The following is a 7,730-nucleotide window of genomic DNA, read 5'->3' as shown; positions in this document are numbered from 1 at the left end:
TCTTCCACATGGTAATTTTGTGAGGTAGCATCGTACATTTATCGCCATTGACATAACCGTCGGGATGTGGACGCGTTGTTTGAGAGCATTTTTATATGCTCCAAACAAATTATATCCGCGCTATGAAAATTGTCGTTCTATAGCTTGAGTGGGTGCACCGTTAAGCCGGAAGTCAGTGATTCCTTCCGGGTGGTCCTTCTTCGATCTTCTGCACCCATTAAGCTGACCGTTGCCAAGTGAGTGAACACTTCATGGTATATGTGGCGCTGAGCACCAGTGAGATGAATACGTCCATGGCTGTGACGCATTCTTAACGTAACTTTCTGGCCCACGAAACCAGTATCATGCACCGTTCTGATGACTGGAGCGCTGGTGTCATTATTAAGGATGTATGTGTGTGTGTGTGTGTGTGTGTGCCTGCGCGTGCGCGTGCGTGGGTGCGTGTATGCGTTCTTGTGGTTTAACGCAAAACACACTAAAAATTAAGTCTGAAAGCACTAGACATGACACCCCACCCAGTCACATTACACTGACACCAGGCTAACCAGTTCTTTTTCCTTGCCCTAACTTGTCAGTGCTGAGCGACAAGCAAGGCTGCAACAATACCATTTTTAAGGTCTTTTCTTATGACCCGACGCGGGTTTAATCCTGGGTTTCCCGACTTCCAGGCGGACGCTCTGTAACGATTAGGACATCGATAGAAGCGGTGGTACCTCTTGGTAATGAGAGCTATTGTTGCCGGTACCCTTGTTTTACTCCCCGAGCTTTTGTAAGCTTGCATTAACCGGGATTTTGCCCGTGGATTCAGCACATGGTCCTCGAGGTCTGATTTGTTAATTTTCTTACTCACGTGATGTTGGATATTACTTATTATGACTACGCTGCTTTTGAGTAATGGACCTATGATATCTAATAAATTGCTATTAATACCACTGCGTATTTTTAGCTTAAGTCCCGCTACTATAGTGATTGTGTAAATTGCTTCTATCTAAGCATTTTACATGAGCAGACAGAATAAATCAATCGTCCGCCATGATAGACGTACCGAACACTCAGATTAGCCGATGGGCGCGTGCATGCATTAAGGCGAGTATCGACAATGCCTTATTAGCCACGTGTACCCTATAACATTCGTCTCTCCCCTTTGTTCTGCCGCCTACCAGGCACGGTTTTGTATCTTTTTGAAGGTGTATGTATGCTCAGCTTTCTTCAGTTACTAGTACACAAAACATCATAATACGTTGATATACTCTGTATAATAATATTTCAAACCCTCCGGATCTAAATATTGAATAGCCATGTACTACAGCTCTAATATTTGCTAAATTAATATTTCTTTATTTCATTAATTTTCAACGGTGAAATCAAAACCTATTTGCACTTATCTGACGGCAGAATTTCAGTGAGGCTACAAAAATATAGCCTCAGAGTATTCGCCCACGGTCGCGTGTCCTGTTTCAGTCATCATTGAAAGTTTAGCATTCTTAGAGAAGGGATCGTTGCAGACATTTGATCTGGTGAATACTGCATGTCAGTGATCCTAGAATATGGCCATACACGTGTTTATAGCTGAAGTCGCTTGCTGCGAGCGTGCACAGCGTTTGAACTATGTTTGAATCTCAGCTTCCGGACAAATGTACCGAGCATTCAGATTAGCTAATGGGCGCGTGCATGCATTAAGGCGAGTTATATTTCATTTTCATTTTTCTTTAAATAGCTATACAATGGCTATGCAAAAACATACAAGCATTTTTACGGCTCCAATAACCACACACAAGTAGGGATTTGTGTAACAGAAAGGGTTTTTGTGTCAGTTTCAGAAATATCAGTTAATCCGCCCATGAAGTTTGTCCCGGAGAAATACGATCCTGCGTATTACAAATGTTAAAGTTTAGTTTCTGTGATACATTTGTATTTGAACGCATTAAAAGACAGTAAGTGGATACCTATACACCGATTTTTAAACCTGAAAGGATCGACGATTTTGACGTTGGCGATATCTGTCAATCTTGTGTAGTGTACGAAAATACAAGGTACATTATTGAGGGACAGGTTTCAAATGTCCAATGCTGTACATGTGAAGAAGTGGGTCACATGAAACAACATGAGACTGAAGAGGATACCATGGGGGAGTGTGGGAGACAGCATTGGGGTATGACTATTTTGAGAGGGGATACCCTGAGGGTTAACTAGAGTGAATCCTCATACTAGGACACGGTTATTCAAAACTTATGCTGGTGAAAACGGGGTTCTTTTTGATATCTGCAAACAATGGTAGAGCCGTGTTATTTAAACCACAGCGACGACGTCTTTATTATTCCCAATGTCTGGCCAAAGCATAGTCATATCAATACAGCTACCGGACATTCCTGCTTTACGTCATGGATTTATTCTCAACAGATTCTCAAATTTATTTGATGAGCTTAATTATTTATTTGACTGTACTTTAAAGCCTTAACGCAGAAGTTGCACCTAAAATGGCTGTCAGTTTGTCCTTGGATGGAGAAAACCGGAGCCTCGTGGGATATTAGTAATTTTCGTTATTTTTTAAACCAATTTTAAAACCGTGTCGTTAATGTTCTTCCCACAACCTTGTCGAATATTATTGGATGAACCGTTTAGGGCTCCCAGTGTTAGAAAGCAGCAAGAATGAAACTAGCATACGTACATGTACTAACCGTGTACTAACTTTTCTTCCAAAGCTTGTTATTTATGTATGGTTTTAATTACGGTTTCCGTCATGCATATCGTTTGTCATTCACTGTATATATACATGGTTATAACTAAATTGCCGTACAGGTATATAATTAAAAAAAAAACAAACTTGGTAATTAAATTCTATCCTGAATGGCCCAGCTAGTGACGTTGTTCATGCTAACATCAGAGGACTGCAACCTCGGCCTCACTAATTTGCAGAGAGAATAGATTGTGGCTGGATGTTCAGAGTGATTTGTTTCCCATATTATACTTGGTAGACGACAGGCTGATTTCGAGTAAATTATGAATATAACTCTCGCAAACTAAGGTAGGTAAATAACGTAATTTTACAGTATTTGCTACATCTGCCTGTGGACTCAACGGCGCCTGTTAGTACCTGTCGTAAAATCACATCTTTAGCCACGGCAGTTTGCGAGAGTCTCCGTTTTCTCTCCCCTAAATTTGCATTAACTTCCGAGACCCGTAAAATGTCGATTGAGCTTATTTCTCTTGAATCATTGTATCGTATTTATGATATGGATGAAAAAAAAAATGATTTCATACGTATCCATTTGGTAAGCTATACCTTCAGACGACGCGATCTTTCCGATGCTATAGTTGCATGAAATATCACATGCCCTATTATCGTACGATTTATCGACTCAACATGCGCGCCGTGCAAACGCGCCCTACAGTACATTCAGGTCCAAGTTGTGTAGTCTATTGGTTATTCCTGCCTCTGCGGAGACGTTTTGTAGGTGAAAACAATGGCCTGTTCCGCATGGACCCGAACCGCCATTACACAGGCACACCATTTAATTATCTTGCATCACACACAAAGACGATATCAGAGCGTCTCGGTATGGGTTTAGGTTAGTAGGTCAGTAGTGAGCAGGGCATTTTAATATGTCAAGGGCACGCAGGGGGACTCGTTTTAAGGCGTATGGGTGGTAAGGATTTTGACCTCGGGATATAAATCATACCCAACTACCCAACAGGTGACAATGTAACACCTATAGACCTATACATGTGTTCTTGAAATCTTGAAATAAAAGAAAGTTTTTTTAAATTTATAAAGAAATTTGATTTTCCTATATTCTTACAAGTCAGGGCTTTGGGAAACCTCCGGCATGAGCCATTGGTTCTCTTGGACAGGTACAAATTTTATCTGCATGTAATTGTATCTTGTGGCAAAATTACGAAACATGAAGATGAAATTCAAAATGTATAGAGACAAATTTGATACATCCATTATCTATGAAATTATATAAACTTGAATTTCTCGTTTAGCCTAGTAGGAATCTGGCAAAGGCAAAAGAATTTGCCCATTACAAAAAAGGCTCTTTTGGATTCGAAAAAATAAAATAACACTTTGCTCAGAATGTTTTCAGCTATACGATGGTTTACGGGTGGAAGAAATCTTACTGCTGGGAACATAACCCTTCGCCATCGCTGGCTTCGGCTTTTTCTTCACCATTCTATCATTGAATAACTTTGCCTCTACATTGACCTTCCGAGAGGAAAGGTGTGTAATGAAGCATATGCCTGTATGTATATACACACATCAAGCCTCCCTCGTTCCAATACGTTAAATCATTGCTCCATATTTTCTGATGATATCCTATCCTTGTCTCGTAAACAGAGCAGAAAGACGCATTCATTACTATTGTACATCATAAGAGTATGTAGGCCAATATGGGACACTGTCCTGTATAGGTACATACAAGCCATGGTTATTTAGGACGGTTCGGTCGGGTTTCAGATGCTTGTGTGGCAGTTTAGACAACGTGTTCATTTCTCCTAGTTACAGCCCGTGGTACCCGTCTCAGTTAACTCTCGGGTTGGATAACCTTGTAACTTTCAGATGACAAGGGTATATTCCTTTACAGGTGACTAAATGTTGAGCTTAAGTAAGACCCTTAGCTCACGTGGTGAGTTTTGTACATGCGCGGGTGTCCACGTGGCCTTTCACGTTGTGCATGGCCAATTTTGTGGATTTTAATGTAGCTATTCGTTATATCCTGAAATTGCAGGTTTCATTTATGCCCGAAAACCCTGCTTCATTGAAACGTTCACCAAGCTAAATTTTAAAGCTGTTAATAGGCTCAACAATTTTACCTTCAGGCGCTGGTCATTTTTATTCTTTTATTTCACTGGTTGTTTACGCCAAAAATATTTCACTTATGCACGTCAGCCAGAAATTGTGGCATGAGAAAACCGGGCAGAGCCCGGGGCAACCTACAAGCATGTCCAAGTTGCTGGAAGACATTCTCACGACGGCCAGAGAGGAAGCCAACGTGAGCTTTACTCGAACTCACAGCGACCGCTCGGCCAATCAAGTCTCTCAATGGCTTTTCAGTGCCTTGCGATATCATTTTTACCTTTGGTGGATTTTTAACAGACATTTGACAATACTCAGCACTAAATCATACTTTCGTGGGAAGAGAGACATTAAACGTGGAATTTTACTATAGCACATGAAACATTCATGTTATAAAAATATTTCAACCGCCGTGAAAATAGAGGATTTGCCTCACCTTAGCAGAACAATGGGCAGTTGGCCATATTTGAGTCCATCTAAGGTAGGCTGGTATAACCTCTGTACATCGGCCATACTCCCAGCGTGGCTACCGGAAGTAGGGGAAAGTGGGGCAAAATGGGACACTTAACTTCATGTACTTGTGTGTAGCTAAACTATAAAGCTGGTGTGTAAAAACAGAGGGTTTGTGATGAAGGGTTATAATATCTTTAATTTTTTAATCATTTTTGGTTTGTATACGCGGACTATTCCAATAGAAAATAAAAATACTTTCTGTTCGGTATGTCCCATATTGCCCCACTGGGTGGGGCAAAATGGACCCACATGTCCCATTTTACCCCAACGTACATGAATTGAAATTTTGGTAGTTGTAGGCCTATGTATTGCCACCTCAAACAAAACACACCGTTCAAGATGATATAGTATTGTTTACAGTTTCATTGGTTAGTTACGCAGTTCGCAAATAAAAGCATCATCGTCATCATCTATGCCAGCGCAAGCTGGGTGTGCCCACAGTAAACATGTTGTACACTGGATCATTCCATCGGTGCCTTTGCTCCACAGTTCAGAACAATAGATACATTCTGTATCGGCTTCATCAGTTTCGAGCGAAGGGTGCGTTACATCTGCAACTTCAGGGGTTTTGGCAACTTTAGACACAATCACTGATTTTGGAAGGTGGTTTCGTGTAGGCCTACGCTTTCCTTTACCTTGGGTTGATGTTTGTGCTTTGCGGACGACTTCATGTCGTGAACTAGATGTTGCCCTGAGAGGCTGTACTTTATCACCAAGAAGTGAGGATTTGTACGGGCTGCTGGTGAGAATAGATGCCTTGCCACGGCGGACATTTGACTTCCGAGTTTGCCTGACGGTGACTCTGGGTGGGGGTGAAATGTCAAATGGTGACATGTAGCCTGGCGGAAGTGAATTACCATCCGAGGACTTACTGGTGGAAGACGACACAGGCGTAGACAGCGGCGGAGAAATAGAACAGGTTGGATTTTCGGACTTTCGGTTTCTGAAGCTTCCGGGATCGTGGGTAGGCCTACATGTAAAATAGTCTCCTCGGCATGTATGCCAGATGTTGACGGCTGCGGCTCAACCAAAGCTTCCTGGATTGCGCTCACGCCTGAAACGGACTCCACTTGTCTGTCAGATGTTGGCTCATCAACAATTGCATCTGTTTGGATGCCATGATCATCTAAATCAATCAATGGGTTGACCGTTTGGGAGTTTGGATTTGGAACATCTGTAGGTTCTGCGGCAGCAAACTCGTGTGGTTGGAAAATATCCAACCACAGCTGTGACTGCTTTGACATAGGCTCGGCCAAAGAGATCAGCAAGTTGGAAGGTGGTAATCACTCGACCGGGGTTGTTTCGCAGCCATTTCTCTAACTCCTGGTCGTAATAGGTTGATTGTGGCTTCATGAAACTCACATCTAATGGTTGCATTTTATGGGAGCAGTGTGGTGGTACACATAGTATTTCCACGCCATTCTCTCTGGCCAAATCAATCACTTGTATGTTTCTAGTGTGAGTTGCATGTCCATCCAGAATGAGTAGAACTCGGTTGTCTTTGGAAGCGCCAGAAGCTCGAATAAAGTGCTGGAACCATGTTGTGAATATATCCTTTGTTTGAAGAACTTACCTAAATATAGTTAGGTTGATGTAGGGTGTAAAGCATCCTTATAAATCCCAAATAAACGTTAAGTATTATAACTTTAATAAAGCCTCGAACTAGTTTGAGTTATACTGTAAAATAATGCAGATTATTATATGGGGCAAAACGGGACACAGTGTGGGGCAAAATGGTCCACATGTCCCATTTTGCCCCATTCCAGTGTGTCCCGTTTTGCCCCCAACTGTTAAAATTGAATCATCGCCATCACGGGCTAAAATTCGTTGCTGAGTTCACATTATTTACTTGTTTGTGGGAGCTAATTATGCAAAGTTTCAAATGGATATGTTTAAGGTAGTATTTCTTAGGATAAGTTATGCTCATACCGAGCTTAAAAACATGCTTACCTTAGATCAAACGGGTCAAAATTCATAAACTCCAGCTAAAATGACTTCATGTCCGCGTGAGCTTTTAATGACGACCTTGTTGTTATAAATCGGCCTCGTTCTGATTCTGGACGCGACATCATAGGTGACAGCACCAGTATTATGCGTTTCTGAGAACTGTCCTATTTTGCCCCAAGGGTCCATTTTGCCCCACTTTCCCCTAGGCAATCTCTCAGGCGGTTAAACTTTCACCACGGTCCAAAATATTTTCACTGTCGACAAATGAATCTTTAACCAACAAGAATGTGTGCTTGCTAATACCATTTTCTGTTGGTTAAGTACGGCAATCGTTTATCACATCGTGTATCTTACCATAATACGGACACCTGGCCAACCAGTCATGTTTTCAATGCTCTAACCTCAGTGCTAAGCTCCAAATGGGACAGCAACATGATCCATTTTCAATGTCTTTGGTTTGAGCTGGGACTAT

Source organism: Liolophura sinensis, chromosome 3 (genome assembly GCF_032854445.1).
Source record: "Liolophura sinensis isolate JHLJ2023 chromosome 3, CUHK_Ljap_v2, whole genome shotgun sequence".
In the NCBI taxonomy this organism is placed as follows: Eukaryota; Metazoa; Mollusca; class Polyplacophora; order Chitonida; family Chitonidae; genus Liolophura; species Liolophura sinensis.
The sequence above is the reverse complement of the archived record's forward strand: the minus strand, read 5'-3'. Positions refer to the sequence as shown.